Here is a 17,503-nt window from a genome sequence, read left to right on the forward strand (position 1 = left end):
AAGTGTTAGTCTGTTTGTGATTGTCACAACCTCATACACTACTTTATCAAACAGGTAGCTACATTGGCTAATCTGTATACAAATGACACACTTAAAGGTTTCAATTTTGCTGGTTTAAGCTATTTTCTACTTACTAATACTGGCTTGGGTTTGAATAAGTGACCTTGTTAGTATACACACTCAGGTCACCTACAGTGACCTGAGAGCAGGTTAGTACAATCTTGACTGAACTATATGTATGGGTATACTGTATATATATATTTTTTTTCCTGTCACAATTTGAAGTGTTGCAAGTTAGTATTGACTGTAGGAATCAGAAGGCTTGACAGTATAGCTGAAATTTAACAGTTTAGTTACATGTTTCTGACTCCCTGTGTTCGCAAACTTTAAGCCTTCATGGGTCCCCAGTGGGATAGCATTCACAGAACAGAATCAAGCTCTGAAATATAGAAAAATTTCCAGACCAGTTGATGTCTTGATTCTCAGACAGCTGGTAGTCTAGAAATGGGGTAAGTAGAATTCATGGAAAACGTGAATGGGATGGTAATGAGAACTACCAATGTAAATTCCTGATAAAGGTCATCATGTCATAATATACAGATTGGATTTTACAGCACAATGCTTTTCCGTGGTATTCTCGCTCTAAATTGAAACACCCTAATAGAGCAGTAACCTGCACCAAATAGTTAGATGAAGATTTTCTTGATATTAAAAACCTGAGACAAAGCTGATGGTTTGTAAGCAGAGGAGGTTGGACGTGCTTTAAGTGCTACTTAAATACATTGCTCTTAATTGCATTCTTTTGTTTGGTATTTCACATGACCCTCAATAGTCACAATACTAAACTAAATAACTATGGGGTTCACTGGGGTTTGTTAGATGTTCAGATCGTCCTTCACATAAGCTTCAAGGCAATGTACTTTGTTTTCTAAAAGCACCCTAGATTTGGGATGAAATTAATAAATTACGATTTGATGCATGCAACTTCACCAGACTTGTCACGTACGTTTTCTATAATGAAACAATGAACCTTTACTATGATCGCTGTATTACCCTCCTCAATAAAACAGATTTTGCATAATTTATTTTATTGGCACTCTAAACTCTGGCTTTTTTACCAGCCTAATCAGCGGGGTTGACTGGGGTTTATCACGCCGTTAGATTTAGAAATACATAAGCTTTCAAATGCACTATAGTTTTAATAAAATGAAGATTTTCCGATGAAAATGTACAGCTCACGTGAACACGTCCAACCTCCTCTGGTTTGTAAGCATGAGGATCTGAGTGAGTGGTCTATAATTGAGTTAGAAAATGGTGGAGGTGTATTTATAGATAGATCAATTGATTGTGGGTTGAGTATAACATCATGTGATCATATCTTACACAAACTGTAATCCCACATCATTTTCCATATTATCACAGCACACCTCACCGATGTGCTGAGTAGCATTGCAGATCTCACTAATGATCACTAATCTGCTTATAGCCATTGTGCAGTTGCTTTGTTTTATAAATAACAATGTAGAAAGTGATTGTGGGTTTACATTTTGTGCAAGGTATGATGACACGATGATGTTATACTCAACCCACAATCAATGTATAAATATACCCATGTCATTTTCTAAGTCAGTTAGAGACCACCCATCCAGATCTTCTTGTTCTAAACACCCGCCAGTTTTCAATCATTAACATCCTTGTGGTTGGTCTCCAACTATAACATTTAGATAGTATGTATCATTGGCAAGGTCACAGATATTCTATACTGTACACAAGTTTGATGTCCACATGGACTTAAGGTTACAGTCAACCGGAAATAGGTAAAATACTGTATGCTGTACTTAGGTGCTAACTCACCTTTGCTAATAAGCACACATCTTTTACTTACTGACCTGTTACAGTCCAGTTGGGAGATGCTATTGTTATTCGATCAAGAGTTATAGCAAATTTTGTGAAGGACTTCAAAGCATTACTACATGTCAAATCACTGGGAAACTAATACCATCCAACAGTGGTGGAGGAAGTATCTGATGTGAGGGGCTGACCAGAGTATAGAATCTGTGGCAGCAGGGCAGCCCACCAGACACTGTATCTATAATTTTTAGCTTTCACAATAATTATCTCAAAGTTCACCAGAATTTATTATAGGTACAACTAAAACACCAACGTTTTAGTCGAAAGTATTTAAAACAAGCTATTTGCAGTCAATAAAAGCTTTTTTGGCAAAGGTCTTATATAGAACTAGTATATTAAAAATTATAAATTTAAAAATGAAGTAGGGATCCAAGCGGTAAAAAGTAGTGAAACAAGAGATGAATGATAGTAGCTATTACAGCATAGCTCGGTGGGAAATCCCTACTTTGGCATGGTACTATAGCAATTATTTTGTGTCCAATGCCAAAGTAGGGATTTCCCACCGAGCTATGCTGTAACAGCTACTATCGTTCATCTCTTGTTTCACTACTTTTTACCGCTTGGATCCCTACTTCATTTTTAAATTTATAATTTTTAATATCGAAGTTGCTATTGTTCCGGCAGCTGGAAATATTTTGTCAGTGCTATTGTTCCGGCAGTCCACTAGATTTCTCACTATCAAGCACACTAGTTGTAGGCTATGCCCCAAGTATTCGACTTTAGGGCACACGTATAGTAGGTTACCCCGAGTATTCGACTTTAGGGAACGTGTCTAGTAGGTTGCCCCGAGCATTCAACTTTAGGGGATGCGAAAAGTAGTTCTAGTGTTAGGGTTAGGGTCGGGTTCAGCTTTAGTTTCTCCTTCACCTTCAATATATATTATATAGAAGTTACTCCACTCGGAGACATATAAGGTAGAAACTAAGGGAGGTGGGTAGCTGGGAGCCACGTAGCACAATGGCTAGGACTCTGGGCTCAAACACTGAAGGTCCCGGGTTCGATTCCCGCACAAGGCATTTTGTGTTGTTTTTTTCCTCGTTTGAGGACCTTTTGTCTAAGTTTTATTTTTATTCACGTGACTGCTGGAACAATAGCAACAGCCTTTTAATATACTAGTTTGTTTAATTTTTGTTAAAGCATACAGCTAACTATAAACATGTGACCGTTCTATTAGGGTGACTGCTGTATTAGAATATATCGAGTCAGTCTGCAAAGATGTGCGCTTGCCCCAAACGGGGCGTGGTCATCGTGATTTCGATTAGAGCCAGCCTTCCAACTTGAAAGTGCGTGGTCACTGGCTACCTAGGGTTAAAGGGGTGTGTCATCGTGGTTTCAATCAATAGATCGATAATGCGTAGAAAAAAGAATGGGCGTGATTATTATTTGATCTTGTGACCTATCGTAAAGATACAGGTAGCTATCTAGTACCAGTACCTCCGTACCGTAGCATAGCATAGTCTAAGCGCCTTAAATAATCTTGTGGCGTCTATTATGCTGCTTAAACAGGCCCGTGCCCAGGGGGAGTTCGGTCGAACCCCCTATTTTAAACTGGAAATTTTATTTTTACTGTAAAACGATCTTTTCAACTATAATCTGTGTTCTAGCATTCATTACACGCCTTCCATGGCTATCTGCGCACATAGAAACCACTTCAATGATGCATGAATAGTATACAGACTGTGGTTTTCTCTCTATCGCTAAGGCTTCTATTATTCTTCTTACAGTATATCTTAATAAGGCTATCCATCGAGCCATCCTTGCCATACTGCACTGAGACAGGGCCGCCCAGAGAAATTAAGGGGCCCAGGGCAAAGAGTTAAAGTGGGGCCCTTGACCCAAGTTGTAAGGTGAAGAGCAAAAAAAAAAAAAAAAAGGTCACAACCTGCTAGCAATGACAATAACTACCCATCACCAACCATATCTCCTTATCTATAAGCTTGCTACACTGCTCCTCTAAAGAATACTGTGACTGCTCTATTAGAGTATTTAGATCTGACTGCTCTATTAGAGTATTTAGATCTGACTGCTCTATTAGAGTATATCGATCTTTTAAACAGGTATTCAGGGGCCCCCTTTCAGGCTGGGGCCCGGGGCAAAATGCCCCAGTTGCCCCCCCCTGTGGGCGGCCCTGCACTGAGAACTACTATTAATATTATTTCGATTAATTCCAATCGTAATTTGTTAAATATTTTCTAATAAGAGCCCGAATAGCAATATATGATGAGCACCAGACTTGATGGACACTGTGACTGATAAACTGTTAACTATAACAACAACTATAACACAAGTAAGCCTGGCTTGTTGCATGTGAGTCTGTCAGTTGTTTCGAGCGAGTTGTTTTCATATTAACCTTATTGTGGTTATCATCCATGTTTGGGCAATAGTGAAATGTAAGGTTTAGCTTATAGCAGAAATGAATGACCCTGAGCAGTCTTAGAAATGATGGAGTGTACATGCACTACACCATATTTTAATCTTTTGTTTGCATAAGTGTGCAATGGGCCCATATTGAGAGGAATTTGTGTCAACACAATTATGTATGAGAAGTTTATTTAATCAGAGCATGTATTTCTGCATTAAGCAATTTGAGGCTATTCTCAGGACATTGAACTTTCTCAGTGCCTGGGGGCTGTGCCCCCAGACCCCCGCATCTGGGATCGCCTACCGCTCAAATGTAGAACCCCCCTTTGAAATTCCTGCGTACGGGCCTGTTAAAGAAAGTGTTAATACAGAAAATTAACGCATCAATATGGTTTCATTGTATGAAGAAGACAAGCAGCCTGATTGAAGATGAAAGAAGAGACAAGGCGCAGAGGACCTACACTCATCGGAACCACATCCCACTGGTGAGTTTGTTATTGAGGCGTAAAATGGTGGTCGTGCGCTGCTTCGTTTGGCCTCCAGCCTTGTGACTGGTCAGTGAGTGAGGCAGTGGGGCAGTGAGGCTAAAATTCGAGTTTTGGTGATTTTTTAAAATTTTATATCCGGCCACCCTGTAAGTGTTTTGTTGCATTTGATGCTGTTTTAGTAATAGTTAGACACTCGCAATAGGTGTCTTCGAGGATTTAAAAACCTGAGGTGACGTCAATAATTACCGAGGCGCAGCCGAGGTAATTATCGACGTCACCGATGGTTTTTAAATCCTCGAAGATGCCTATTGTGAGTGTCTAAGTGTTTTAGACAATGGCGTAGAAGCAGTGAGTTAGTATAGAGAGTTCCCATTGTAAACACCTAGGGTATTTCAGCGAGCAAAAGATGTGAGGTCGCGCAAGCCATGAAGCGCGAATAACTGAAGGTTTGTAAAGTTGATAAAAAGTATGTTTGAGGCATTATGGATACGTGTGAATGGCAGCAAATGGGAATAGCCAGTGCCAACATGGCTGTCTTGGTCTACAGAGCGTGCTTTAATATGGCGAAGGCCACAAACTGAATTAATGGCTTGTACCACGATGGTCTATAAATCCACTGAGCTACCCACGATAACAGCGTACCTGAGTGTAATTTCTTTGTAATAATCTGCTCGCAATCGCTTGGTGTTTACTGATGTGCGAAATACTAATTGTCCACAAAAGGCTAATTGCATTACTGTAGGCCACATTGTGGTTGTAAACAACTGTCGGGTGTCTTACCAGTAAGACACCTGATACCAGGTTTCTTCGCAAATAAGAGACCTCCACACATCAAACGAAACGCTGCATACCATTGTCTAATGTATTATACTGTCATGACAACTGAACAGTAACTTACTCAATTTAGAACTCTAATTATTTAATTATTATATCTGTACTGCACGTGTATGTTATACTTTCGATTGTGGGTATAGCACGAGGTGTTTAGTATTGTACGTGGCTCGAATCTCTCTCCACTCCACCAATCCCGAGTCGGACCTGGCCAGGATAGGAATGTTCCACAGCATTTTGGTGCTGTGACCAGGTACAGTCCATTATATTGTCATAACCTCCACCTCATTTTGGTGCTGTGAACTGAAGAAGACGGATTATGGCGGACATTAAGCGAGCCCAATGTTCACAGAGAGGATACAGAACACACCTCAAGAAGATATTGGAGAGCGTCGACGAAGTCCACAACCTCTCAGCGAAGATAATACAGCCACTCTGAGGGATCCCCATGATCAGCTTCTACGTAAGCACGAAATCATAACCCCATTAGACGCTAAGATACTTGAAGCTACCGAAGAAGACGAGGCCATCGAAGCTGAAATACTGCAAGCTGAAGAGACTAATGCTGTGATATCAAGGGCAAAAGCCAAGATAACCCACCGCCTAAGCTCTATCACTGCAAGAGACACAACAACCTCTCCACGTGCACCTCCCTCACCTGCCACCAAGTGTCAAGCAGATCATGCAAGCATTGTTACCCATCTACCTAAGTTAAAATTACCACAGTTCAGTGGCAATCCCATCCTGTGGCAGTCATTCTGGGATGCCTTTGAAGCATCGATTCTGTGCACAATAACACCTCCTTAACTGGAGTACAGAAGTTGAGTTATTTTAGAGGCCAACTACAAGGAGAAGCAGCTCGTGTTATTGCAGGTATCCAACTGACTAATGCTAATTACCAACACCACATTGACCTGTTAAAGGACCGTTTTGGTCAACCACATAAACAGATAGAGGCTCACATGCAAGCTTTAATTGACATCTGTAGTCCTAGTGGTACACTCGCCAGCCTACGTGAGTTTCACGACACTATTGAGGGGTACATCCGTAGCCTGGCTTCACTTGGAAAATCACAGGACACTTACAGCAGCATGCTTGTCACTATCATTCTTGGGAAAATTCCACCCAAGATCAAACAGAACCTAGCCAGGGCACATGGGAGACAAGTAGTGTTGCACCGATAATCGGTTGAATTATCGGTAACAGCCGATATTAACTAATTTTACAAGTATCGGTATCTGCTACGAAGCAGAAATAATTATTGCCGATTAACCGAAACCCACAATCAATCGTTAATGACGGCAATGAACAGGTGAAAGTAAAGAAGGTGGTGAATATAGCAGTAAGTGGTTTGCTGTAACTATTTTGGCTTGTTTGTTTGCACAAGTATGGCTGCAAGGCTATAGTAGGCTGTGTATATTTATCGGCCACCCACGCAATTAGTTGATCACTTCACAAAAGTCTGAGTCCCACTAATAACACTATTTGATAAGCTGGCTTAGATGTTTTGGCTTCCTTTTCCATGAAAGGTGTTAGTGGCAAAACTGTAGGAAACATCGTAAAAGTCGGCCGCCCATGCAATTGATTACATTATTATTATTACAAATGCAGTTTATACACATAAGCTTTAGGAGATTTTCTGCTCCTCCTCCCCTGTTCTAAAGAATTGAAGAATATCGGTAAATATCGGCATATCGGTTACAGGAATAGGCAAATAATCGGTATCAGTAAATGTGAAAAAATGCATATCGGTGCAACACTAGAGACAAGAGTGGAAAATTGATGAACTGCAAGAAGCCATCCTCACTGAAATTTACATTCTTGAGGCAGGATCATTGTCACAGACAGACGCTCATAATTCTACCTTGCCACCGACCGTATTGTTTCATGCTGCAGCTACTAGCAAGTCTATTGGTGGAGCCAGAAGTAAACTGCAGTGTCCATTCTGCAAAGGCCCACACTCCCCTTCTGTGTGTGATGTTATCAAGGACCCAAAGCAACGTTCACATGTGGTTCGTCAAGAGAAGCTCTGCTTCAATTGCTTGGGTCATCATAAGGTCTCCTACTGTAATTACAAGCACAGAAGTCACAATTGTAGGCGTAAGCATCACACAAGCCTATGCAGTTATGAGCCACAACCCGCTGGCCAACATGCTAAGCCACTCACTGGACACTTCTCACAACCTACGCACATTGGACAACACCACACTGGTGCAGTCTCAGGTCATCCCATTCCACCAGCTAACAATACACAGCCGCAGATCAGTAATTTTCACCAACAAATCCCATAAACCCTAACACAACTGACACTACCTCATTTGTCCATGACTTTGCCACCATCCTGCACTACACCAAACAGTGTATGCTTACTTAAGACTGCTATAGCAACAGTCTCACATGGGAACAGAAGTACAGTAGCCAACCTACTATTTGACGAGGGATCCCAGCGATCATTTATCACCCAAGATCTGGCCTGCTCCTTAGTGCTACAGCCTTATCGACATGAAGACATCAGTATCTCTTCCTTCAGAACAAACTGTCAACTTAACCGCAAGATGGATGTTGCCATGATCAACTTATTGACCAATGATGGACATGCTATACCACTGTCGGTGCTAATTGTACCACGTATTGCTACACCACTACAGAACATTACTAGCATCAGCGTGACTCACTCACCACACCTACAGAACCTACAGAACCTCCAGTTGGCTCATCCACTTTCCGCAGAACAAGAATTTGAGATTTCTCTATTAGTTGGTGCGGACCACTACTGGGACATTGTAGGAGATCACATTGTAAGAGGAGTAGGAGGAGGACCTACTGCAGTGGCTTCTAAACTGGGCTACCTTCTCTCAGGACCAGTGCAACTGGCTAACACTCAACACTCAAACATCAGCACCATGATGTTAACAGTCAATCAACAATGTGGCTTTGACCTTGAACGTTTTTGGAACCTGGAGTCTGTAGGAGTGTCAATGAGTGATGTCAGTGCTGAAGAAGATATGGTACAACACCACATCTCTTTGTGTGTCACCAGAGACCCTGATGGGGCTTATGTTGCCAGGTTTCCTTGGCGACCCAATCCTCCTACCTTACCTAGCAACCTCATTATTGCTCAAAACAGAACATGTCAAATGCTTAAACGGCTGGCTAAGACACCAAACCTCCTGATGGTATACAGTAGCATCACTGTTGAACAAGAGGCTAGAGAATTTATTGAGTGTGTTAAGTCAACAGATAATGATTCCAGTACCCACTACATTCCACACCATGCGGTCGAGAAAGACTTGCTAACAACTCCTATATGGATTGTTTTTGATTGCAACTGTTGGCAATTGTCTGGATGTCCATGTCTCAATGACTGTCTGTTGATCGGTTCACCCTGTGTTAGTGATATATGCTCTATCCTTGTTCATTTCAGGAGTCATCAATTTCGAGTGTCTACTGACATAGAGAAGACGTTCTTACACGTCCGTCTACATCCCAATGATAGAAACTATACTCGTTTCTTCTGGTTAACCGATCCTACTGATGTATCCAGCCAGTTTTGTATTTATGGGTTTAATGTCGTTCCATTTGGTGTGATAAGCTCACCTTTCATTCTCAATGCTGTTTTGCAGTACCATCTTCAGCAGCACAACATGGCTGTTTCTGATGACATGAGATCAAACCTGTACGTATACGATAACATAACTGGTGGTGCAACAGAACAAGCAGTCGTAAGCTACTACAGAGAAGCAAAAGCTATAATGTCCAGTGCTAACATGAATTTGCACAGTTGGTTATCCAATAGTACCAAGTTGAAGACAATTGCAGCTCAAGACAACGTCAGTGATGACAGTCAGTCAGTCAGTCAACATACTAGGTCTGCGATGGAATCCTACAACAGACAAGCTCTCCCTAGCAGCCAAACCCACTATTTTGGTACATGATCATCTGGTGACTAAAAGAGAAGTTTTGCAAGATCTCTCCAAGACATTTGACCCACTAAGCCTTGCAGCTCCAGTAGTTATTAGAGCTAAAATACTGATGCAGAAGCTGTGGATACATAAGGTTGCTTGGGATGAACCATTAGATGAAGAGATCCATAAAGAGTGGATAGATGTTGCTTCTGATTTGAAGTCAGTCACTGGACTTTCTGTCAGTAGAAGGTACTTTTCTTCAGCTTTCATGCAACCAGTGCTACACTCATTTGCTGATGCAGCCTGAAGGCTTACGGTGCTGTAGTATTTCTCACACAGGGTGATAAAGTATTGTTCATAGTGGCTAAATCTCGTGTGGCATCCTGAAACAGCTCACATTACCACGCTTAGAACTCCATGACGGCATTGGTTGCAACACGTTTGACTCACTTTGTGGTGAAGACAATTCCCCTCAAAGATCCATCTATCTTTGTTTGGTCAGACAGCCAAATTGTATTACACTGGGTGAATAGTCGCAAACAACTACCAACATTTGTTCGTCACCGCATAACTGAGATTCAGTCACTACTACTAACAGCTGAGTGGAAATACTGCCCCACCCTAGAGAACCCAGCAGACTTGCTTACAAGAGGAATCACCACAGAGGCACTGATGTCATCCACATTATGGCAGCACGGACCAGCATGGCTCACTACACCTAACAGATGACCATCCTTTTATCAGTCAATTCTACTGCCCCTTCTTGTTGCAGCAGCAGTAGCAACTGAATTTGTTCCAGCTGAACCCATCACACCTACAGTGTGCGAAATAACGGTCGGTCACCGGACAATTTCCGGTCAATTACACCAGGTGTCAGCCTATAATTGAATTTGTCCGGAAATACTGTCCTTTCAAAGTTTATAGTGTTAGGATTGGGCTAGGAGGGAGGCCAGACATGCAGTTTACTATGTTGTGCCAGCCTACTGTATCAGTCACATGCACTTCAGTAGTAAAATGTATTTATAATCTGATTGCCACTAGTACTTTCACTTGTGGTATTTATGATATCAGCACAACCAGATTTTAAGCTAGAATGAACAATGCATCTGTGATAGAGCCACTATATATTCTAAGCCTAAGCTAAGTTTGACCATATACAGGGTAGCTATATCATTCCAAGACAAGCAGAAGGCTTTGACTGAAGTCCTCATAACTCTTTTCCTACAAAGGCCCAATTGATTCCATAGAAGCCCTTTCATGTGGCCAGTAGCTAACCAGCTCTAAAGTACATTGGTGCAGGCCCCAATGTTTGAAACAAACATACAAGTGGTAGAAACACAGGAAAGGAGAAACAATAGAAGTTAAAATGTCCGGTCAAATTGCTTGATGTCCACTCAAATTCCACAATGCCCTGACAGTACGACAGGACACGTCTGAAAAGTTATTTCGCACACTGCACCTACAGTTGGTTTACATTGTGTCATCATGCTAGATCGCTTCAGCACTCTTAGTAAGCTATTACGTGTAACTGCATATGTGTTCCGCTTCATAGATAATGTAAGAGCTCAACCAGACCACCGACGTTATGGACCAGTCAGTGCCACAGAGTTCACCACAGTGAGGTTCAAGTGGGTGAAAGATGTACAGCAGGATGTGTATAAGAAGGAGATGGCCAATCTGAAGCTCGTAGCCAGGCAACTGAAGACATCTAGACTACTACTACTTGTTCGCCAGCTTAGACTATTTCTGGACGAACATGAATTCCTACACTGTGGTGGATGCATCCACAACACTCTGGTGAGTGAAACAACCAAGTTCCCGTACCTCATATCTCCTAGACATCGCTTTCCTATTTGATTGTCCACGATGTACATGTGACACTGCATCATGCTGGCACTGGTACCACACTAACTGCCTTACACCAGACATACTGGATTCCAGCCGCACGCCAGTATATAAAATTAATTTTACGCCACTGTGTTACCTGCTTATGGGTGATAGGGCAGCCATATTCAGCACCAGATCCACCTCCACTACCTTGTTTGAGGACACAAGATGTTCATCCCTTCACATATACGGGGGTAGATTTTACCAGAGCACTATATGTGAAATGAGTTGAACAAGAAGTGAAGGTTTATTTGTACCTTTTTACCTGTGCTACTACCTGTGCAGTTCACTTGGGAATCATACAAGATCTATCTACTGAAACTTTCCTTTTGGCCTTCCACAAGCTTGCTGGCCGGAGGTCACTGCCAAAGTTGATGATATCTGACAATAGGTCTACATACATGTCAGCAGCTGAGGAACTTCGCTCACTGATGGAGAAGACAGAAGTTAAGGAGGAGTTAGGAAGGAGAGGCGTCACTTGGCAGTTCATACCCAAGAGAGCCCCCTGGTATGGTGGCTTCTGGAAAAGGCTAGTAGGGCTCACGAAGACCACCATTAAAAAGGTTCTTGGAAGGCGGCATGTATCTCTCCGAACCCTAGAGACTATTGTTGTGGAGATTGAGGCCATCTTGAACGACCGTCCCCTAACGTTTGTGTCATCAGAGATGGGGGACCCTGAGCCACTGACACCTTCTCACTTGCTGCACGGGAGAAGAATTACTTGCCTTCCCCATGAGATGGTGGACGTCGATGAACTTACTGATCCCACATTTGAAAATACCAGTTCAATGAGGAAGAGTGCTAACACTCAAGCAGCCATAATCAGGGACTTTCAACCAAGATGGCGTCATGAATACTTGACTTCATTAAGAGAACATCACAAGACCTCAGGTAATAACATTCAATTGGTGAAGAAGGGTGATGTAGTGTTCGTTCATGATGATGCTCCCCGAGCTACTTGAAAGATGGCTGTGATTGAAGACCTCATCATTGGAAGAGATGGATTGATATGAGCAGTGACAATTAGAACAAATAATGGGATGACTAACAGGGCCATCACAAGGCTCTACCCTTTGGAGGTAACTGCTGGACAGGAGGATACTGATAGGAATGCACAGCCTACTCCAGGACCCAAGCTACAACCTGAGCAACCAGTGGTACGGGCAGATTCAGAGACTGGGGGGTCTCATCCGAGATGAGCTTCAGCGAGAAGGGCAATCAAACAGTTCAAGACTTGGGCCAGAATCCTTGCCGCCCCCGGAGGATGTCATGACGACTGAACAGTAACTTACTCAATTTAGAACTCTAATTGTTTAGTTATTATATTGTGCGCATATCTGTACTGCACGTGTATGTAATACTTTCGATTGTGGGTATAGCACGAGGTGTTTAGCATTGTCCGTGGCTCAAATCTCTCTCCACTCCACCAATCCCGAGTCGAACCTGGCCAGGATAAGAACGTTCCACAGCATTTTGGTGCTGTGACCAGGCACAATCCACTATATTGTCATAGCCTCCACCTCATATATGGACTAGTGCTATTCCGTAAGGTGATTTTGGTCGCGTAAAATGTCTCTATGGTGATTTTTAAAGGCAGAATTTTGGGCGGCATGCGAAAGTTTCATGCAAACCCTACTTAAACGGTACTACCGTACCATTTAATAAAAGCTGTTTAATAAACACAGCTGCATTTATAAGCAATACAAAACTGCCTTTAGACTCCTGGAAGCACTTGGTACGGTGGTAAGATACCAGCTATCAAAGTAAGAAGTCAGTGGTTCGAATCCAACTGTAGGCAAGTTTTTAGACTACTTTTAGGATCATGTAGTGCCTTGACTGCTCTATTAGGGTATTTGAGCATTCTATTAGAGTGTATCGATCTTTTTAACAGTTTACAGCCCCAGTCCAAGAATAATAATTTTGGAAAGATATTCTAATAGGGGCTAAGCCATGCCATCCAAAATGATTGGTGAATAACAGCCAGCAGACACGTAAGCAGGGACAGAAAGCTATTACGAAAGGCTTACTTTAGCGATCAGAGTGCAGCGCATGAAAACAGTCACAAAAACCCTTCCAGTATATATCACTAATAAAATGCACCTTTTGGCATCTGTCACTACTACTGAACTGTTCCACAGTAGTATATGCGACCGGATCTGCAAAAACAGGACATAATCGCATATTTTTCAAATTCCTGTTTATTAAATATTTATAATCTACTAAGCCAAGTGTACCCACTGGCAAAGTTTCAGCTTCATATGCCAATAACTTTGGGAGTTACAGCCCTACAAAGTAGCAACAACAAAAAGATCGATTTGTACAGAAAGTAGGGAAAATACATTACAGGTGCTTACAAAAACAATTGTAACTTACCAACGGATTGAAGTACGGAGCTAACATTTTCACCATCGTGTTCGACATGAACAAGGGAATCAATTACTGGGTAAGTTTTTCCTTTACTTACTCATTTTCACTGCATACAAAGGCGAAATTCGTGAAGAAAAATCGATCGCATACAATCGCTTCGACATGATGTAAACAAATGCTCATAACTTACATATCCTTGAGTCTACTACAACAAAACAAAGAGTTTCCAACTTCTCTTGAGCAGGCGAATGAGATGATATCCAGGTTTTTATTGTTAGTCCCTTCCTTCACTAAGAAAGAAGGGTTTAAAAAATTTACGGAATTTTTTCAAGTATTTCACCCAACGTATTCAATGCTTTATACTGTAAATTTAGGCTTGTGCGTTTATGTCCCTTTTTCACAGATCCGGTCACATATACTATCTATGACTGTTCTAAGCCACAACATGTATACTGTAGAAAACTAATAGTATACTGTAGTGAAATGCCAAAGAAACCACAGACAATTAGTGATGTCATTCAAGCACTAAGCACTAACAAAACTGGCAGTGAGTGTATCGCAGATATAAGCACCCGACAAGCTTGGTTTTACTAAGCTGATGATTGCTATGTACAAGCCTTACAGAACAACTGTAATTACAGCACTAAACTTGATGCACCTTGTAGACACGAAGAAGACATCACGTCATACTACAATTTAACCATTAACAAATATATTACCATTATATAGGAGGCAGAATCCAATATATATGTGACCGGATTTGCGAAAAGGTACCTTTTCCACACATTTGACATACCAGCAAACAAAATTATGTAACACTTGACTCCTTATACTGATTAACTTGCTCTTAGCATCACACTGTAGCCAGATACTGTAGCTACATTTATTGAAAATTTCAAGCAATTATATTCCATGATCAAAAAGTTATGAAGCTGTAAAATTCAAAAAATGGGTCAAATTTTGTGTGTGAAAAAGGTACCTTTTCACAAATCTGGTCACATATTATGTTGATAGTAGTAGGTGTATGTCTGTGTGAAGCACATGTATATCCAGCATGTGAAGCATATGGGGACATGCCCCACCCCCTCACCCCTCAGGAAAATTTTGAAAATTAAGAGTCAGGAGATTGGCATTTTCAGTGGTTTTAACTGTTAATTTAAGTACTGTTCATTTTAATACATGTCTGACTGTTGTATTAGGGTGACTGCTCTATTAGAGTATCTCAGTTTCATTAACCAGTTTTTGGAAACCTTGAAGTTCACTACAGCTTTGACTCTTTTGCTGCCTTTGAACAAACTTTTATCAAGTTCATGTCCTTGTGTTAAACCAAACACAAAATCTAGCCTTAGCACTATCGCCAATTAAATTTTATGGCAGTGTGGTACAGTTAATGAATTTTTGTGGTGCACGCTTTGGCTTCTCTAGATTGAAAGGCTTTGACTTTACCGTAACCTTAGTGAAAGACATTTGAAACTAGGAAAGAACCAACGTCATGCCACTAAAAGCATTTTGAATGATTACACAAGCTGTTATGAAGACTGTTTGATAAATCTGAGGCTCCTTCCTTAAGGTAACCTATTTGAATTACAGGACACATGCAGGTCCATTAAATTAACAAACTAATCATTTTAACATTAATAACCATACCAGTTTCAACTCTGCTAATACCAATTCAGGTGCCAGTAATAACGTTTTGCTGTGTATATCTCAACATCTTAACAAAACGAATATCAGAAAAAAATAATTAGGAATTTTAAATTAGATTAGGGACAGTGTATAGCGCTGCAATAAAAAATACTGAAACAAGCTGATCAGAGCAGTACGTAATGTCCAAATACCAGTGTTGGGCCGCTACTTTTAAAAAGTATTACTTAATACTCATTACTGCCACTGTGATGAAATGCGTTACGGTTATATATTACTTCAGTTCAAAAGTAACTAGTAAGTTATAGTTATATCCCGGTACGAGGGTGATATCACTGTTATTACATGAGTCCGAGGCGGAGCCGAGGACGAGTGTAATAACAATGATATCATCCGAGTATACGGGATATAACTGTTTTATATCCCAGTGCGCGGGAGTGCGCAGAAGTTTACGGATAGTAAATTAAGTTCCGGTTTGAGTTCCTGTCACTGTGCTCAAGATTTCGTCCGAATTTTGTGGAGATTCTACTTCGTAGCCACAAGAGAGACCTTACATACTGCCTACAAAACTGTAGCGAAGGGCGGTGTTATGAAGCAGTGGTTCCAGGTACGATTCGCCTTCGTCAGAAATTGGTATAGTGGTGTCGCGTGGTGTGCAAGAGAAAAATAAAGACCAACAAGTGGCTACCATAGTCCAAGATAGAACGATGAAGCTAGAGGAAGTTAGTTCTTCACCATAGTGACCGTTTGGGAGTGATTGCTGGAGCGAAAATCATCACATACTATTCTTGACATTTGTTAAACTATCGTATTGGTAACTTGTAGTGTTATTGTGTAAAGGATTAACAGTTTTCTTGCAAGGTTTAGGTAGTTTTAAGTGCTGTATTGGTGTGTTTTGTATCAATATTTCCTTATTTGGCTCTTTGTTCCATTGGTAAACAATGCCATTCGCGGTTATTATGATGTCACGAAAGAGACTGAGTGGCTCCGCAACAGGGTGATAAGTTAGTTATCACTGGGTGATAACTAATATATCGTACAGTAGCAGCGCCGCTCTGTCTAGCTGTATGGTAGTTATAACCCAGCGCGGCGCTTTGATACTCCCACGCACTGGGGTTTAATATGTTATATTACATATTACACAATGTATAAAGATACTTCGTTAGGTAATAATATTTCAGTAACGAGTAGTAATGCACTACTTTAGTAACACATTACTTATAGGCTTAAGTCTATTATGCTCCAAAATCTTCCTATTGTTAGCTAGCTGCATGGCGCCTGGTTTTTAGAAGTAGCACAACATCAACTTGTTTTATTCACCTATTATATTATTCCCAACATTATGACTGAGTTCACCTATTATTCCGAAACTTATTCCTGGAATTTATGCACAAACAAGCAAATCAGTTAGAGTTTCTAAATAAGTGACTGCTATAATAGAATTATGGACTCGAAAGTGACTGCTCTATTAGAGTAGGTGACTGTTCTATTAGAGTATCTCGATCTTTTCAACTGTTTTTAGGCTTGCACTGTTTCAATGTTTTATCCAAAAGATATTTGCATCACACTACAAGAGAAACTTATAATTTTACACTAATTATTCCTAGAACTTGCAAGCTCATGACCACTAAATAGCCTGCTTTTCACAAAACCAGTCACAATATTTCAAAAGAGTTAATCACAGCTCTATTATACTAGATTACAACTCATACAACAACAACTGATCAGTGGGCGTGGCTCTACATAAGCCTGCAGACAATAATGGACGTGGATTCGTGCATACCTACAGACTGATGAATGGGCGTGGCTACCATATGCCTACAGAAAGTAATTTACGTAAGTGGGCATGGCTCACAAAAGAAGCAGGGCTACACTATAATGTGTAGTAACATGTCCACATTTAATTGCACGTGGGGTCAGACCTGAATAATTTGTAAAGTGGGACCTGGATGACCCAGCTCGGTTTAACATTGTTACTAAATAAACTACATTTTATTGACTTACACATTGCTATATAGTTCGCTGCGAGTTGCTCTCACTGATCGATATCAACAGCGAGTCACGTACGCGTGTGTTCAAATAGTTTGGTGCAACCGGTGACCACGTGTA

At 41.0% G+C, this 17,503-nt stretch overlaps 2 protein-coding genes across 4 annotated transcripts in view; both read right to left on the reverse strand.

The window, feature by feature from the left end:
* Positions 1 to 17,503, reverse strand: part of LOC136252508 (trans-L-3-hydroxyproline dehydratase-like) — a 182,577-nt gene that overhangs the window by 62,327 nt on the left and 102,747 nt on the right. The gene's annotated exons all lie outside the window — the stretch shown is intronic.
* The window catches only part of LOC136252504 (protein NLRC3-like), a 51,919-nt gene that overhangs the window by 3,012 nt on the left and 31,404 nt on the right, over positions 1 to 17,503 (reverse strand). The window lies entirely within an intron of this gene.

The sequence above is a fragment of the Dysidea avara genome, chromosome 4 (genome assembly GCF_963678975.1).
Source record: "Dysidea avara chromosome 4, odDysAvar1.4, whole genome shotgun sequence".
Taxonomy (NCBI): Eukaryota; Metazoa; Porifera; class Demospongiae; order Dictyoceratida; family Dysideidae; genus Dysidea; species Dysidea avara.